Source organism: Gossypium hirsutum, chromosome D13 (assembly GCF_007990345.1).
Source record: "Gossypium hirsutum isolate 1008001.06 chromosome D13, Gossypium_hirsutum_v2.1, whole genome shotgun sequence".
In the NCBI taxonomy this organism is placed as follows: Eukaryota; Viridiplantae; Streptophyta; class Magnoliopsida; order Malvales; family Malvaceae; genus Gossypium; species Gossypium hirsutum.
This window is the reverse complement of record NC_053449.1, coordinates 26,321,250-26,341,449: the sequence shown is the minus strand read 5'-3', so window position 1 is coordinate 26,341,449 and position 20,200 is coordinate 26,321,250. Positions and strand designations below refer to the sequence as shown.

Below are 20,200 nucleotides of genomic sequence, written 5' to 3'. Positions count from 1 at the left end.
CTTTTTGTGTTCATTAACCAGTCCTTGGGTTTTGTAGGATCATCATCCACTTTGCCTCTGAATTCCTCCACTCTACACTTCCAGATTTTATCTACAAATACTCGATTAACTGCCATAGGTACAAGATTTTGAGGATTCAGGGGTGTCGAAGGAGGCACAGTAGAGCATAGAGGTGGCGGAGTTGTAAGATTTGCTATTTGAATTCATTGAACCACTGGTTCATCATTCTGAGAAATACATTTTTCATCTCATCACCAAAAGACTGTGGAATTGATGCACTATTACTTACTTCAGGGTTTGAAGCCTAGACATTACTTTCAGCTTCGTTAACTACAGCTCGGTTTGACTCAGCTGACATCTTGAATCTATAAGAAAATACAATATTAGAGCGGATCAAAAGCATCACACTATCACAAGGTATATTTGGCATGTATACACTAAACTCTACTTTGCTACGCTAGTCCTAGAATCGACTACATCATAGCTATGATATCATTAAATGTAACACCTCTAACCCGTACCCGTAGCTAGTTTAGGGTTACAAAGTATTACAGATCAACCAAAAACCATGCAACACAATATCATTTAATAACATAAATATATCATAAATCATTCATATATATGCATATTATCCTTAAATCGAGCCCTCGAGGCCCTGAAAATAACTTAGAAGCAAATCAGTAACAATTTGAAATAATTTGAAAAGATTAGGAAAAATATGCAAAATATGAAAAATAGGGGTCACACGACATTGTGGCCAGACCGTGTGCCTCATACAGTTGAGACACATGCTCGTGTCTCAGGCCGTGTAACCTTTGAGGTACGGACACACGGTCGTGTCTCAGCTTGTGTCCTCACCCGTGTAACTTTTTGAGTAAGGTCACACGGCCATGTCACACGTCCGTGTGCTAGGCCGTGTAACTCTCTCAGTTGCCCCACATGCCCATGTGCCTGGCCGTGTGTTAGGCCATGTAACTCACTAACTTACATACAAAAGGATTCTAAGATGGCACACGGCCATGTGTCTAACACGGCTGAGTTACACACGGCCGTGTGTCTCACACGGCTGAGTTACACACCCATGTATCAGGCCATGTGAACCTAAAATTTACCTAAAATCAAGCCATTTCACAAGCAATTTCATAGTTAACGAATCTAACCATTTGAACATACATTTAAGAGACTTAAATAGCATTCACCACTACATAAAGCATGCCATTTAACACCCTAAAATCAACCAACCAATATGATATTCAAAGACACTGCAATTATATCAGAACATCAACTATCAAAACATATCAACATTGCTTCATTTCATGCATAGTAACTTAGTTCAAACATATGCCAAAACATACCACGAGTACTCATTCTCATACCATTCTAAATTCACCAAAGAGAACCTATTTACAAGTATGTTAAATTACCAAGTGACATAGTTTAGTAAAGTATCAAAGTGTACCAAACCAACACATTTAGCCACATATACATGCCACTACCCTAAGAGACACAAAAACTACAAACTTTGATGGATAGTGTGATCCGATTGATTGATCCTTCCAAAATTCTAGCAACAATTATTTACAAAACAATCCACAAGAACCGGTAAGCTTACAAAGCTTAGTAAGAACATAATATAACAATTAATCTAAACACACTTAAATACAGTTAATATAATATTTGGTTCAAAGTTACCAGATTTTTAACAGGGGCACGAAAGCGCATTCAGGGGCACCGAAGTACAAACAGGGGCATGTATGTGTATTTTGGGGTACCGAAGTCAAAATAGGGGGACGTATGTGCATTTAGGGGTATCGAAGTACAAACAGGGGCATGTATATGCATTCGTACAATAATTTTCTATAAACATATTATTTAAAAAATCATAACATAATAATACAAGTAGAAATTCATATACGTATTGAAATACTATGAACTTACCAACTATTTAATGTTGATCAACACATAAGGACTAATATGCTATTTTCCCTTTTCCTCAGTTATTATCTTTTTGATCCAAGTTTTGATCTATATAATAATTAAATAAAATATATTAATCTCATACTTATTTCACATTCCATTCAATGCATATAACCCTTAACTTTTCATTAATTACACATTTTTCCAAAACTTTTATAACTTTTGCAATTAAGTTCTCTAACTTGAAAACCATCAAATTGACCATTTTTCCAAGAATCAAACTATAGCCGAATATTCTAGGCCCTTAAACAGTCCCTATCATCCATCAAATTCACTATAAAACCTTGAAATTTTGACATTTTAATAATTTAATCTTTAAATCAAAATCTAACAAAAATCACTTTACAAAATAACCAAATATCACAATCAAAGCTTCAAAAATATAAATTATCAACACAAACAGCCAAGATTCATTAATGGTAACTTCCTCAATTTTTAATAGATTCAAAAATGAAGGTAAGGGTTAGCTGGACCTAGTTGCAACAATTTCAAAAACATAAAAATCATTAAAATGGGGACAAAAATACATATCATGCATGAAAAAAATCAAAACCAAAGCTTCCCCCCTCTAATGGTGATTTTGGCCAAGGAAGAAGAAAATGAAAAAGATGATAGGTTTTTTTCATCTTTTGTTTAACTAACATTTAACTTAATTATCAAATTACTTATTTAACATTTAAAATTATCATAATTACATTAAAACCTATCCATGTACATCCACTATCATCATATATGGTATAATTACCATTCAAGCCTGTTAACTTTCATTTCTAAAGCCATTTGATCCTTTTAACTAATAGAAATCAACTTTTACACTTTTACGATTTAGTCCTTTTTACTTAATTAACTACTTAAACATCAAAATTTCTTAACAAAATTTTAATACGACCTTAATATATTCCCGTAAATATTAAATAAATAATAAAATAATAATTTTATCATTGGAATTGTGGTCCCAAAACCATTATTCTGATATCATTGAAAACGAGTTATTATAGCTTGGGATTCTAGTACCAGTCTGTCTTTTAATGTCTCCCATCATGTTCATTAATTGGCTTATTTGATCTTCGAGCTTAGACAATGTTTTTGTCGTACTGGTATGCTAAGATTGCATTTGTTTCACTTCTGTCCTCATTGACTGCATCTCACCCTTAATCCGATCAAGCGTTGACCACATATAGTATGGTCATTCATGTTGGCCCTTTCCTAAGGCTTCTGTAAATAAGGAGGTTGATAATTAGAATTTTTAACTCGGTTAGAATTATTACCTCCTCCCTGGTTTCTGTCTCATTTCAGGTTTGGGTGATCTCTCCATCTAGGATTATAAATATTTGAAATAAGGGTTTCCACCCCTATTCCCAATGTAGTTCAAGCCCTCAGCAGGATTATTGATGTAATTGAAGAGAGGTTTATCTCCTCTATATATTAATGATGCACTGGATAAGGATTATATACGGTTTAGCCTATCCACTATCTGTTGATATCTACCATCCTCTTGGACAACTTTGATCAAAGATGGCTTCTGACCATATATGTTTTCTTTAGTTGGCCATTGGAAGGAAGTTATTACCATGTTCTTTATCAAATCATATGCGTCTTTGTATGTCTTGCTCATTAGGGCTCCTTCTATGGCTCCATCTAGTCTTGATTGAGCGTGTGCAACCAACCTGTTGTAGAACATTTGCAGTCTTAGCCACTCAGGTAATCCATGGTGTAGGCATATCTAAATTACTGTTTTAAAACATTCCCAACCTTTGTGAAAACTTTCTCCTTTTAATTGTTTAAAACTTGTGATTTCCCTTCTTAATTGGACCGTTATGCTGATAGGGAAGAATTTTTGAAAGAATTTTCCAACGAGTTAATCCCATATCGTGATAGATCCTGGTGCCTATGACTGTAACCAAAAGAAAGTGTTATCTATTAAGGAGAAGGGGAACAACCAAAGACGAATAGCATCATCGGTGCCTTTGAACTGCAAATTGTTCTGGATTATTACTGGTTTGATTTCAAAATTATGACCTGTGATGGCTGGCCTTGTTATACTTCCTTGAACCATCTCCAAACTTGGTAGCATGTAGTCCCTTAGGGTTTTTTCATTATGTGCCAAAGGTATATTTGCGAGTAGTTGTGGTGGTCATGGTAAATCTTCTGGGTTATTTTTGTTAATTTCGTCGAACAAAAAATTGTCTCAGGGAGGTATATTGCCTACAACAGGTGGTGGGTTATGCATTTGTTGTTGCTACTATTTTTGTTGACGATTCCTACAAATTATTCTTTTTGGATGGGTGGTTGGCTCTGTAGGCATTCCCTTACTGTGAGTCGTACACTGAAATCAAAAAGCAAAATAATGGTGTTAGTAAAAATAAAGTAAAAATCATATCTATAATTTAAAATTTTCCTAATTATTCTAATAAATGAAAAAATTAAAATCAATCTAGTGACGTTCCCTCCCACGTAACGGCGCCAACAACTTGATCGCCTCCAAACGTACCAACGTCTAAAGTAAGAATACTGCACAAAAGATATAGAATAAAGTAGTGTCCGCAAGTATACAAGTCAGGATGTAATATAGTTACAACGAAGTAGATAAGTACTCCGAAGATCGTACCCAAGGAAGACTAACACTAAATTAATTCTAACCTAGGCACAAATATATCTAATTAGTAATTTAAATAAATTATAGATAATAAAATAGAAATAACAAAAACCTATAAAGAACTTCGGAAAACTTAATTTATAAACTCAAATCAATTCTAGACATGAGTGATTAGCTTGCTTTGGTGATCATAACTAATTCCTATTTCAGGTTTTTACTCAATCAACTAGTCATTACCTTAGCAAGATCTGTAACAGCCCAATTTTTGTTAAATCAGAACAGTGGTTTTGGAACCATAAATCTGAGGTCAAAAATTATTTTAATATTATTTTTGGTATTTATAACATGTGAATATATATGTGTGAAATTTTAGTAAAGAAATTTTACTGTTTGAATGCTTAATTCGGTAAAAAGGACTAAATCGCGTAAAGTGTAAAAGTTGTGTTCTATAAGCTAAAGGTGTCTAATAGCTATAGAACATTAAAGTACTAGTAAATAGGCCATTTTTAAGTCAGTGGATGATAGTGGAGTGGCATTTAGTGTAATTACTAATGTTTTTAATGGTTAAATAAGTAAATTTGTAAATAAATGATAAATTAAGTAAATGTATCATCTTTTCCATCTTCTTCAACCGAATAGCCAAGAAAAAGAAGCCATTTTTTCTCTTTAGGGTTCTGCACTCACATAGTTTGATTAAGGTATGGTTTGAGCTCAATTTTTGATAATTTTTACGTTTTTGAGATCGTTGCTTCGTATTCTAGCTAGCCCATGCCTAAATTTTTGGATTGGTTGATGAATTTGTGAGTTTTCATTGATGATCACTTGATATTTTTGTTGTTTGATGATGAAAAATAAATTGTTGATGTTAGATTATCATGTTTTACTAAGTAATTTTTGACAAAAATGTCAAATAGGGATTAAATTGATAAATGTGTAAATTGAGTGGTTGAATTGTGAAATAAATGAAAATTTTGGGCTTCTAGGGACCTTTAATAAATTCGGCTAAGCATGGGTGTATTGAAATTTTGTGTAATTTGTGATTTTGTAAAATAGGGACTAAATTGAATAAATGTGAAACTTTAGGGGTGAAAGTGAAAAAATATCCAAATAGATATTTTTGAATGAAATTGAATGAATAGGTGATTAAATGAGCTAAATTTGAATTCATATAGATCAAGAAAGAAAGAAATCAGATTTAGATTGGGGGAAATCGAAAGTTGACGAGTAGTCGATCCGATCTGTTCATCATATATACGAGGTAAGTTCATATGCAAATAAATGCCTTTAAATTGATTTATATATGTTTATTTGTTATTGAATTGCTTTGGATGCTGAATATTTGAATACGAGAAAGTATCAATTGAATTACGACGTCCAAAAGCCCTGTACGAACCATAAGAATAGTATAGGATACGTATGTCATGACATTAGGATTCCAAGGTGTCGTTTCGTGTAAGACCATGTCTAGGACATTGGCATCGTATATGATTTTGTGTAAGACCCTGTCTGGGACAATGGCATCGATATATTAATAACATGTAAGACCAAATCTGGGATATGGCATTGTACGAGCTTTATGTACTATCCGAGTATCCTTATCAATTCCGAACGGATCAACGGGGAATGTTGAGAAGTGGATGAATATGAGAATGAGTAATCAATTGAGGTATGTATGAAGTTATATGAAAATTGAAGGTTAAGGTAAGTGATGCTTATGAATCATTAATAAGTGAGTTAGATGAGGAATGTGATATTTATACATGTGATTAGCCATGATTTTTCATTGATGAGTTGGTTATATTTACTTCATGTATTATAAGTTTATTTGTATATGGATTACTAAGATTTTAAAGCTTACTGTGTTTATTTTTCACTATTTTATAGATTATCGAAGCTAGTTCGGACTCGGGGATGGTCGGGAAATGTCATCACACTATCGATCATCTTGTTGGTACTTTTGAAGCTTTGTGTATGACATGTATAGGCTAATGAACTTTTGGTATGTTTTGAATTATAATTCTAGCCATGTGAGTTGGCTTGAAAATGGTATATCTTGTGTGATGGATGGTGACAATTCGGTTTGTGTGATGATAAGATGCTGTCCATTTTTTAGTATATTAATGTTGTCCAAATTAGTGCTTAAATGCTGTCCATTTTTGAGCATATTAATGCTGTCCAAATTGGTGCTTAATTATTGTCCATTTTTGTACAAATCAATGTTGTCCGAATGTTGTTATTGCTGTCCAAATATTAGTGAATTAATGATGTATGATTGTTGCAAATCAAAGCTGTCCAAAACAGGACATGTTTCCTATGATTACCTAGTTAAATGCTTGTTTAATTGGAGTATAAATGCTGTCCAAAACAGGGCAGGTTACCTATGTTTTGTCTTATTTTACATGCTTATTGTCCAAATGTGTTGTCATTTATGTGGTTTTATTTAACTAACTAAGCTATTAAAATGTTTTGATTTTCACTGACCAGTTGTGATGCTGTTATGCTGCTATATTGTGTAATTTAGTTGCTATCCAAATGGAGGAAAACTTATTGACTTAAATGCTATATGTTGCTGCTTTTTATTGAATTAACTGCGAAATGTTAAGTGCTGCTCGAAAAAAAATAGGGATTGTTCGAATGCTAAAATTTTGACATTTATCTTTTGATTATAATGTGTCGCTGGGTTAGTATGGTTTGGAATTCGAATGTGCATAAGTTTATAAAATAGAATGATTAGTAGTTTGTTAATGAAATAAATGTATGCGAATGGATGTTTTGGCTTATGCTCAGTATATGAAATGTAATGATATATGCTTGAATATATTTGAAAATGTGATTTAATTAGTAAAGCATTTTTGTTTAAATTAGCTATGTGTTTTAATTATGTGTTTTATTGATATGGTTAAATATTGAAATAAAGTTCGATTATGTGAAATGATTAGTAAGGCATGATTGATTTTTGGTTGGCTATGAGAATCTAATATACGAATTTGGTTTATGTGAATAGGAGAATTAAGGCTAATTGAGTTTAGAAACTTTTGTAAAGAAGTGGATATAACTTTGTGCATGAAATGTAATAAATGATTGTGCTTAACTATGTTTTGTTCGGTAATGTCTCGTAACCCTAATTCGGTGACGGACACATGTTAAGGGTATTACAAGATCTCTCGATCTTCCATTAAACTAATAAGTTGGCAAAAACTACTTATCTCTTAACCTCACAGTCTAGACCAGTTTGGGGCTAAGGTGTTCGCGGATTGTCCATACCGGTTTTGGGTTAATTCCCACCTAAATGACTTCCTAAGGTCATCAAGCCTAGGGTTTAAATTCTTCCTCTCTCAAATAGTTGATCCACTAAGAAAACCCTACATAAGAATCAATTAATCATACCTCTACTCGTTAATCCCCTATAAGAGGATTAGTTCCTCATGGATCTCATGAATATAATAAACTTGAATATAAAGATAAACATGAATAACAAATAAAGAATATAGTTTAAAGAATCCTGTTTGTATTTGATAGATGAAGCACAGAAAATCTACTAGCATTTGATTACATTTACAAACCACGTTCTCCGAAGAGCACAATAAAGAAAAGAACTAAAATGAAAACTAAAGTCTAAAAACTGAAAAAATGAAATTACAAAGAAAATTCTTGAGTCAGAAAAGTTGTCTCACAAATGCATAAATGGGCCTATTTATAGAGTTAGGGTTGTCGTTCCTCAACCTTAGGTCAACTAACTCTCTCATGTTAAATATTTGATTGTGCAACCAAAATGCCCATGGCTCGTAAATATCTCCTGTACAAGACTGATGTCGTGACACTCTAGTACCTGTGTCGCGACATCGAAGGTAGTGTGCTTAAGTTCAGGGTTGCTTCAGGGGTGTCCTGTGACATACCATGGTTATGTCATGACACCTAAAAGCAGACTCGATATGCTTGCATTCTGCTCCCTATATTGCAACATCAAACTTCCTGTGTTGCAACACAACGACCAGTATTGAGTTTATATGCCCTTTGATGGTTTCTTGCACAGTCACTAACTTTATTAGCTCACCTTTAGGCGTCATTCGGCCCCTAAGGTCAATAAAGAACTCATAATACACTTTTTATTGCATTTATACTAAACTATGAAAAATTAATTAAAACATAATGAAAGTGCTCGTCTTCAAGCTTTTCAAGTGTGAAAACTAGTTTAATCTACTACACTGAATTATGTCAGATCAATAACATAGGCTAGAAAAGTTTCACAGCCTTGATTTAGATATTTATTAGCTTGAACTACTGAAATGATATGAATTGAACCACTTGTTTGGATGCCATTCACTTCTACCGCCCTGACATCAACACTCTGAACAAGAAACTTCATTTTACGACAATTTAATATCACCCCATACTCAGTTAGCCAATTCATACCGAAAGTCAGAACAAAATCGCCGAATAGCATAATAAAAAAATCAACAGGAAAATATACATTCTAAATTTCTAACGGACACCATCTACACACTTTGGCGACTAGCACCGTCTTTCCTAAAAGACTCAATACAACCATAGCTACTTTCAATGTCTCATATTTTAGACTTCCTGATTTAATCAATTCAACATTAATATAAGAATGTGAGGATCCAGGGTCTATCAGTGCATTAACAAGCATTGAAAATAGAAAAAAGATACCTACTACAACATCGGTAGCGTCGTCCTCCTCACGATTCCATACAACTTATGCTCGAGCTGGCGCTCTGGCCTTTACCTGATAAATAATTATTTCTCTCCCCTTTCTGAAACCACCTCTCAATATAGAACTGCCACGGTTAATCCCTCAACCCCTAGCTATAAGTGTAGACCTCTGGGTAGGAAAAGGAGTGACATTATCTCTTATGGGGCACTCACGAGCAAAATTTTCCAACGTCCACAATGAAAACAGGACCTCTCACACTACCCACTAACATGGATGGTTGATGATCTCAGTTCCTTTCAGATCTGTCAAACTTTAAATTCGGTCTCCAAATTTACGAGAATCCCTAGTCCGTTTAGTTAATAAATAGAAAATAACAGTCCTTGCTCATTTTCTAGCAACTCGTGTAGGCTCTATTTTCTTGTCGAGGACCATATCTAGTTCTATCGTCATAGATTGCTCGACTAGATAGGAAGATTTTAAAATTTGGTGAGATACTAGCTAAAATATGAGTTCATCGCACAAATCACGTAGAAAACATCTACAAATTTTAGCATCGAATGACACAAATTTTAATGCGCACTTACTGAGTCTTAGAAACCCTCGTTCATAATCAGCTACATACATCTCATTATGTTTCAATAATAAGAATTCTTGCTTCTGATCCTCCAAATATAATTCTCTGACATATTGTTTCTAAAACTCAACTTGAAAGGACTCCTAATCAGCTTGCTTAGCAGGAATGTGGTGTGTAACTGTCTGCTACCATGTATATGCTTTTCATTGTAGTAGAGAAACAAAAAAAATTACACATTCTTGCGGGGTGCATTCGAGTTGTTTCAAAATTAGTTTAATTGATTCTAACCTAAATTTAGTAGTTGAGGGATCAACCCCTTTCAATCTCAGAAATTTAGTAGCGCCATACCTCCAAAATTCTTAATCGGCGCCTGTCAAACAACAAGCATAAGTACTACCGTAGAAGTAGTTCCTTCCACTCTCTAAAGAGCATCGACTATAGCACGCAGTATATTTGTATTGCCTTACCCCTCATTTCCATCTCTATCAACCTTAGGTTGTTGAGCACTTGCTGAATCTACGCTAGGTGCTACTGATTCGACCTTAATTTAATTCTTAGTAGAGTGACCGCTACTATGAATACTTTGATCAACTTCATTCTTGGATTCTCCCAACATCTTTTAACTATAAAACAAAAGAATTTATAATCAGCATCCAAATCAAAATCCCAACTCAAACTCAACTCAACTTTTGCATGTACCTTTAGACTCGATTTTGAGCTCGATTTAGTCCAAGAATTGACTAAACCTATAGCTCTGATACCACTAACTGTAACACCCCTTACCTAGTTCAATCGTTGAACCCAAGTAATAAAATGCTACAGACAAATACAAATCATCAAAATTTCAATTTAGTATCAATTTGCCATATATGATCATTGTATAACACACAATTAAATCAATTTTGGGTTTATATTGAGCCTACGAGAGCTTAAAATTAACCCCGTATCAACTTGAAAAAGAAACAAAAAGATAGGAAAATTCTGCATACATGGGTTACACAATAGTGTCCTTTGACCGTGTGAAAGGCTGAGGCCATGTGGGGATGGGACACACGACCGTGTGACAGCTTGATGCCATGTGGAGCTAGATTCACACGACCGTCTAATTCACTGATGTTGTGTGGGTCACAAGTGTAATTATTCAAAAGATGTCACATGGCCGTATTATCAAGCCGTGTAACAAACTATAGCCGTGTGCACCAATTATCACCCAAAACATATAGACCACACGGTCGTGCCATATGCCCGTGTATGGCACATGGCCGTGTGTTAGATTGTGCGTACCTAAAGAAACCTTTCAAAACAACCTTTATAGTCCCAAGTTCACTTAAGCCATAAGAAAGCATTATATCATCTTTCAACCTATTTCAAAGCATCAAAAAAATGCCACAAGCATCTCTTATAACAACCATCCTAAGTGTCTAACCAATATGCCATAATTGACACCTCAATTAAACAATTCAAAATCAACCAAAATACCACATTCAAACCATTCCAATATGCCTTCAATGGCACCTCAACACAACAAAAAATTTTGCATCAATTTAGCTATTCAAGCAACTTCAATCTTAACCTTATAAACATGCACTAATATTACCAAATTACTTCAACTCAACAAAGGCATACCATTCACCTTTCCATACTATTTCATGGAACATCACATAATCACCATTTAAGCAAATAGACATACCTGCCTAAACTACTTATCCAGATCACCACCAAATGAAAGCTTTGCCAACACATACACACACAAACATATATATACATGATTCTCAAAAAGCCAACAAAATCCAAAAATATAACATTGTATAACCAAATGACACCTTAGGTACATGCTATGACCAAAATAAAAACATCACCAGCACTTGAGTCTGAGATTGCCACTGAATGTTGAAGTTGATGATTGAACAAAAGAGAACCTAACATGCACTCAGAAAACAAAGCCATACGATAAGTATAACTTAGTGGTATTTCTATAATCTAAACATTAAAATATAACACAAGTCATTTAACTTGCATAAGTTATGAATAATGGATGATATACAATTAACATGTCAATTATACCAATTCACACATTATTTGTTCAAATATAACACAATTTACTAATATAAAGACGTGGAAAATTCACTTCACATATCCTTTGATATCTCAAGTCATAAGGTAGCACTTTCCATTTCATATTCCAATTTCATGTATTCAATGAACAACACTATCAATGTTTCAACTCATTTCACAAATTAATATTCCATTTCACATTTCACTTCCATGTCTTATCTAATTGCCATTTCAATATCAAATATCACATCTCATATAGATTTTTCAATCCCATGGATTGAAAGAATTGTTCATCAACATCAATTCAATTATCAATATATTGTTTTTACCATTTATCTCCCTATTAACATGACTCGGACGGATACATGGATCTAACCAACACACCAATTTGGCACCCAATGCCTCATCGAATAAATTCGAAGCAAATAGTTGCGCCCAACGCTTATCAATAAGTTTGACACCTAGTGTCTCATCGGTATAACCGAAGTAATGTGGCACCCGGTGCCTTATCGACTCATAGTCGAAGTAACCTTGAACTCTTCCTAACCTATGGCTTGCTAACTATATCCGACTCTACTCAAACAGTTAATAGGATATTCATTATTGATTTCATTATCAACCAATATCTCAATTCATATGGATTTTCATCATGAATTCATTTATTTATACATATGGTAGCATAAGTTATCTCAATGTATATTCAATTTCACATTTATATAAATATACACATTTTTCACATTTATTCAATTAAGTCCCCGTGAACATTATTCAATAAAAATCAATCTAATACAACTCACTATAACAAAGTGTCTCACCTTATGTTCTTACCATGCACAAACAAGTCAATATGCAGCAATTACATAGTAGTTCGGATTATAGAAACACAAACCATAAACTTCGAGCTATTTGTCAATGACTTTTTCTTTTCCTTTCTTTTTTGAGGAATCCGAGTCGACGTTAGCTACAGATTAAGACAAACATGCCAAATTATCAATACACAAACGTTTTCACGTTCAATTTCTAATTTTAGAAACTTTTGCATTTAATTCAATTTAGCCCCTAAAATCAAGACTAAAATAACTTTCAATTTTAACCCTAAAAATTTTAGTTCAAATTTGCTAGAGTCCTTATAGGACCTACTATTTCTCATTTCTACCAAAAATTTTGAAATTTGTTGCATTTTAGTCCCTATTGAAAAAACCATCAATTGACTGTACAATTTAGTCATTTTTCATCTTAAACTTAAAATCTATCAAATTAATACCTAAACCGTTATACCTAGCTTTATTTGATAATATGTTTTGATATAACAAATTAAAATATTTTTGAATAAAAGTTAAAATTGAACAAAATTAGCAAAATGATAAAATCAAGTTAAAATGGTTTCAATTGAGTTAAACATTTTCAATCAAGTTAAAAAATTTTTAAAACAAATAAATATTGCTCTAGGCCAAAAAGTGCCGATACTTTTTGGCCTAGTATCAATAGTTTTCAAGATATCGACCCATTCTAAAATAGATACCAAATTGACATCCTGTTTTCAATCAATGACAAAAAGTATTGATACCTTTTCAAACAGTATACATACCTTTTACTATGTATCGATAAATTATTTTTGGTATCGTTGTAAACTATCTTTATCAGTCACTGAATTAGGCATTAAATGCTAATAGTATTGATACCTGTAGAAAAAGCATCGATACCTTTTGTTGTAGGTGAATTTAATGATGTGGTATTTTCATCCCCAATGGTTCTATTCATCTTTCCAACAACCAAAACTATTGGAAATAACTTAGAGGGTATAAATACCATCTTCTAGGGGTCTTACAACAACAAGAAAGAGCAATTTGCGAAGGAGCAACCGCGAGAACTGGAGAAAGCCACCACGATCAGTCTTTAGGGAATCATCGAACTCATCATAGAGTTTCTTCTTCCTTTATCTTTAATTTTTTCTTAGTTTTAAACATGTTTGCAAGTTGTTTAATTGTTTTTCCATTAATGATGATGACTTAATTTGTTTTATCTAGAATAATTACAATGATTTGATTAAACTCATTTGATTCATGTTGTTGCTTTGTGCCTCAATTGTTCATGCTTCCAATTAAAATCATTCATGCTATTAATGCATTAAAATATGTTTGGATGCATTAGAATTAACTGATTAATTCTAATTAGATGGTGATTATTGGACACAATAATTGGAAGGTGCATGCTTAATTTATATCCGACCCAGAATAAATTAAAGGTACATTATAATTTGAAAGAACATTATTACCTTTCAAAACTTTAGGTTTATGTGATTAAATTGTTTCAAAACTAACCTGTCCCTGTTTCTTTATGTACATTCTAAGGAATCCTTAGTTAAACATGAACATAAAAATATACATGTTTTTCTAAGTACAAGACTTCGAAAGAACTTATATGAGATTCCAAGTTAATGAATGATCGAGTTGCCATGGGTTGTTTTTTGGAACATTGTTAAACATGATAAAAAATGAATTGAGTCAAGTGCTGTAATTGATCTAGCTTATTCATGTTATTTTTGTTAAAACTAGTGTTTTGCTGCTAAACCATCCCATTGCATCTTATTTCATTACATTGCATTTAGGTTAATTCATTTGCATTAATTTAATTCTAGCATCCATCACTTCAAAAAGATTGTGTTTCTTTATCCAATTTGTAACTATTAATTTTACAATTATTGATTTAAACACAGTCCTTGTGGAGACGATATACTTTTTTCTTACTTATTACTTGATAACGATTGTGTATACTTGCACATTCCGTCGCGAACCAAGTTTTTGGTGTCATTACCGGGGACTGTTAATTTAATCATTATTTGTGAAATTATTTCTTGCAATTTGGTGTATTTATTTTTATTTTTATTTAATTATTTATTTTAATTTTTTAAGTTTCTTTTTAGGTTTTTATGAGCATGGAACGAATCATCAATTTACTCCCTGTAGACCCTGAAATCAATTTAACATTTAGACAAAGGAGACAGGAAAGACTAGCTCAGAGACAAGTCGCAGAAATAGACCTTGAAAATCAAAGTGGAGTTCAAGGGAATGGAGTCGTTAATGCTTGTAATCCAATCCTTATTGCTGATGATAGGGATCGAGCTAGAAGGCAATATGCTGTGCCACTTTTTAATGAGCTAAATTCAGGAATTAGGAAACTGAAAATCGAGGCACCACAATTTGAATTGAAACATGTGATGTTCAAGATGCTTCAAACAGTGGGCCAGCTTAGTGGAATACCCACAGAAGATCCACATCTTCACCTTTGACTATTCATAGAGGTGAGCGATACCTTCAAGATAGGCAGTGTAATCGAGGACACATTAAGATTGAAGTTGTTGCCATCTCGTTGTGAGATAAAGCTAGAGTATGGCTTAATTCATTGCCACCAAGCTCAATTTCTACATGGCAAGAATTAGTCGAACGCTTTCTGGTAAAGTATTTCCCTCCTAGTAAAAATGCTAAGTTGCAGAATGAGATCACCACTTTTCAGAAAATGAATGACGAATCCTTATGCGAGGCATGGGAAAGATTCAAAGAGCTACTACGTAAATGCCCTCACCACAGGATTCCACATTGCATTCAATTAGAGACATTTTATAATGGTCTCAACGCAAACACTAGGATAGTGGTAGATGCTTCTGAAAATGGTGCTCTCCTTTCTAAGTCTTATAATGAGGCTTACGAAATCATCAAAAGAATAACCAGTAACAACTACCAGTGGTCGACAAATCGAGCAGGTTCAGGAAGACAAGTAGTAGGAGTGCATGAAGTAGATGCCCTTACTTCACTCTCAGCTTAGGTATCTTCTATCTCTTCAATGTTGAAATAGTTTACTACTAATGGTTTTAATGAAGTTGCAGCCCAACCACCAAGTCAATTTGACAATATTTCTTGTGTATACTATGGGGACAAACATTCGTCTGAGAATTATCCAGGAAATCCCGAGTCTTTTTATTATGTAAGAAACCAAAACTAGAATAGAAGTGGACAATGACCACAGTCCAACTTCTATAACCCTTCATGGCGAAACCATCCAAACTTTTTTTGGTGTAACCAAGGAGCTAGATCGAACAATAACTACATGCATCATAGATCAAATCAACCTCTTGGGTTCAATCAACAAGTTCAGAAACCACCACAAGCTGAACTGTCTAACAGTTTGGAGAATTTTTTGAAGGCATACATGGCTAAGAATATCCAAAGTCAATCAACAACACTGAAAAATTTAGAGAACCAAGTAGGTCTGTTAGTTATGGAGCTTCGTAATAGACCACAAGGAGCCTTGCCAAGTGACACGAAAAATCCAAGGAATATGGGTAAGGACACTGCAAAACATTTGTTTTATGAAGCGGAAGAACTTCGATGCCCAAGGTAGTTGAGGTTAAAGATGAACCTACCGAGGAAAAGGAAAATCAAATAATAGTTGAAATTTCTAGACCAGAAAAACCAGTTTTCTGAAAATTCTGAATAGGTAAAATCTAAACTAGTGAATTTTGATAAGCTAACCCCTTCGCGAGATGCAGATACAATATCTTAAAAAAGTTGTTTGATCTAAGCTAAGGTTCCAACACACTCGTATCCACAAAGACTCATGCAGCAAAAATAGGAGGTGCAATTTAAGAAGTTTTTGGATGTTCTTAACAACTTCACATCAATATCCCATTGGTAGAAACCTTAGAACAAATGCCCAATTATGTCAATTTCATGAAGGACATTCTATCCAAGAAGAAGAGGCTTTGCGAGCTCGAGACTGTAGCATAAACAATGAGTGTAATGCGTTCTTACAGAACAAGCTACTTCCAAAAATGAAGGACCCCAGAAGCTTTACTATACCTTGAAACATTGGAGAATCTTACTATGGTGAAGCTCTATGCGATCTAGGAGCGAGCACCAACTTGATGACAATGTTTATTTTTAAGATGTTGGGGATAGGTGATGTTCGACCAAAAACTATGGCACTCCAACTGGTTGGTCAATCTTTGGCACACTTAGAAGGAAAGATGTTCTGGTATATGTAGATAAGTTTATATTTCCTGCTAGTTTTATTGTTTTAGATTTTTGAAGCAAATAAGGAAGTACCGATTATCCTAGGGAGACCTTTCCTAGTAACAGGGAGAACATTAATAGATGTGCAAAAAGACGAATTCACTATGCGAGTTCAATGTGACAAGGAAACATTTAATGTTCTTAAAGCTATGAAGTTCCCTAATCTGATGGAAGAATGTTTAGTAATGGAGGAGCTAGAAATCTTAGTTTCTACAGAATAAGAGTACAATTCTATATAAGACCCCTTAGAAAGACCTTAAGACTTGAGCCATTGAAAGTTGAACAAGGTGAGGAAAATATGGCTTTGATGGAAGCCAATCTAAGGGACTATGTTCAACCAACGTGGTTTCAACCATTGGAGTTGGAAGCTAGGAAATTCACACAACCAAAGTAGTCAATTGAGGAACCATCCAAACTTGAACTTAAGATACTACCCTCCCATTTGAAATGTGTTTCTTAAGGTAACTATTCTACTTTGCCTGTGATTATCTCAGAAGAACTAACAGAACACCAAAAGGAGCAGCTGATTGAAGTTTTGAAGAAATTCAAAAAGATGATCAGTTGGACCACAACTAATATTCGAGGAATAAGTCCGTCCTTTTTTATGCACAAGCTTATCTTAAAGGAGCGCAAAAGAGCTAGAATTGATGGGAAAAGGAGACTTAATCTGATTATGAAAGAGGTATTTCAAAAAGAAGTCATTAAATGGTTAGATGCAGGAATTATCTACCCCATCTCAGATCGTTCATGGGTAAGTCTGGTACAATGTGTATAAAAAAAGGGTCGAATTATAATTGTGGAGAATGAACGTAATGAGTTAGTCCCGACGAGAACATTCACGGGTTGGAGAATCTGTATAGACTACATAAAATCGAACAAGGCTACACGGAAGGATCATTTTTCTCTACCTTTTATGGACCAAATGTTGGACCGACTGGCAGGTAATGAATATTACTGTTTCTTAGATGGATATTTGGGATATAACCAAATAGTTGTAGCCCCGGAAGACCAACACAAAATAACTTTTACTTGCTCGTACGATACGTTTGTGTTTAGGCAAATGCCTTTCAGTTTATGTAATGCACCTGCAACATTTCAACGATGCATGATGGCAATATTTACTGATATTGTTGAAAATTTTGTTAAGGTATTCATAGATGATTTTTCTGTTTTTAGTTATTCATATGATGTTTTTTTGAGTAATTTGGATAAGGTACTGAAGAGATGTGAGGAGATAAATCTTGTCATTGACTGGGAGAAATGACACTTTATGGTTAAGGAAGGGATTGTCTTAGGACATAAAATTTCTAGAAGAGGGATAGAAGTTGATAAAGAAAAGGTGGATGTAATTGAGAAGTTGACACCACTAACCAATGTTAAAAGAGTTAGAAGTTTTTTGGGCCATGCCAATTTTTACCGAAGGTTTATCAAGGATTTTAAAAAAAATTTCAAGCCTTTATGTATGCTATTAGAAAAAGATTTAATTTTTAAGTTTAACAAATCATGCTTTGAAGCCTTTGAACAATTGAAAAATCAATTAATCTCGGTACCAATAATCATCACACTAGATTGGAACTCTCTTTTTGAGTTAATGTGGGATGCTAGCAATTTTGCTATGGGAGCTGTGATGGGGCAACGAAGAAACAAAGTATTCCATCTGATCTACTATACAAGTAAAACTTTGACAGGAGCCCAACTTAACTATACGGTAACTAAAAAAGTACTTTTTGCTATAGTTTTTACTTTTATCTTATAGGTATAAAAGTCACAGTCTTTACTGATCATGCAACCATCAAATACTTACTCATGAAAAAAGATGCTAAATAGAGGTTGATTCGATGGATACTTTTACTTCAAAAATTTGACCTTGAGATCTAAGATAGATAGGGTTTTAAAAATCAAGTAGTTGACCATCTATCGAGATTGGAGCAAAATAAGGTAACTCACTCACTTATTCCTATCAATGAAAGTTTCCCAGATGAGCATATTCTTGAGGTAAGTCAAATCGATGCAAATCCTTGGTTTGCCTATTTTGCAAATTATTCAACTTGTGGAATAATGCCTCCTAGAATGGCATACCAATAATGAAAGAAATTCCTTCATGATAGTAGGTATTACTTCTGAGATGAGTCATTTCTGTTTAAGCAATGCGCAGATAATATAATCGGGAAGTGTGTAGCTGGAAGCAAGATTGACAAGATCTTATACCATTGCCATTCATCTCCAAGTTAGGAACATTTTGGTGGTTCCTGCACTGCAGCAAAGATCTTACAAACTGGATTTTTCTGGCCAACGGTGTTTAAGGATGCATATGCATATGTAAAAAATTGTGATAGATGCTAGAGGACTAGAAACATATTAAGAAGGAGTGATATGCCATTGACAAACATCTTAGAGGTAGAATTGTTTAACGTTTGGGGCATTGATTTTTTAGGCCTATTTCCTTTTTCTTATGGTAATAGGAATATCCTAGTGGCTATTGATTATGTATCTAAGTGGGTGGAAGCTGAGGCATACCCAAAAAATGATGCTAAGGTAGTCATGCGATTCCTACATAAGCATGTATTTACAAGGTTTGAGACTCCGAAAGCTATAATTAGAGATGAAGGATCTCACTTTGTAAATAAATGGCTTAAGTGGTTGCTTGACAAGTATGATGTGAAACACAAAATAGCTACTGCCTATCATCCACAGACGAGTGGGAAGGTTGAGCTTGCAAATCGTGAGATCAAAGGAATCCTTGAGAAGGTGGTTTAACCTAACAGAAAAGATTGGTCCTGGAGGCTCGATGATGCTTTATGAGTCTATCAAACAACTTTCAAAACACTGTTAAGAATGACTCCTTATCGGTTAGTCTTTGGAAAGGCATATCACTCACTGTTTGAGTTGGAAAGTAAAGCTCACTGGGCCTTAAAACAATTAAATCTAGATCTAAAGCAAGCTAGTGATAGAAGAATGTTATAGCTTGATGAGCTGGAGGAATTAAGGTTTTTTTCATACGATAATGCTAAGATGTACAAAGAAAAGACTAAGAGATGGCATGAGAAACATATACAACCTCGAGAATTCAAGGAAGGTCAAAGAGTCTTGTTATTCAATTCAAGACTAAAGTTATTCCCTGGGAAGCTCAAATCCCGATGGACCAGACCATACACCATTCACAAAGTTTATCCATATAGAGTGGTGGAATTGCAAGATAAAAAGGGAGGTACATCTAAAGTTAATGGTCAACTTATGTGGACCATTTGTGACCC

At 34.1% G+C, this 20,200-nt stretch overlaps 1 non-coding gene across 1 annotated transcript; it reads right to left on the bottom strand.

The window, feature by feature from the left end:
• Window positions 1–15,361: 15,361 nt before the first annotated feature.
• Window positions 15,362–15,468, bottom strand: LOC121225942 (small nucleolar RNA R71). The gene has a single exon (XR_005923845.1). It is a non-coding gene; the product is annotated as a small nucleolar RNA R71 (small nucleolar RNA).
• Between the last annotated feature and the right edge of the window lie 4,732 nt (window positions 15,469–20,200).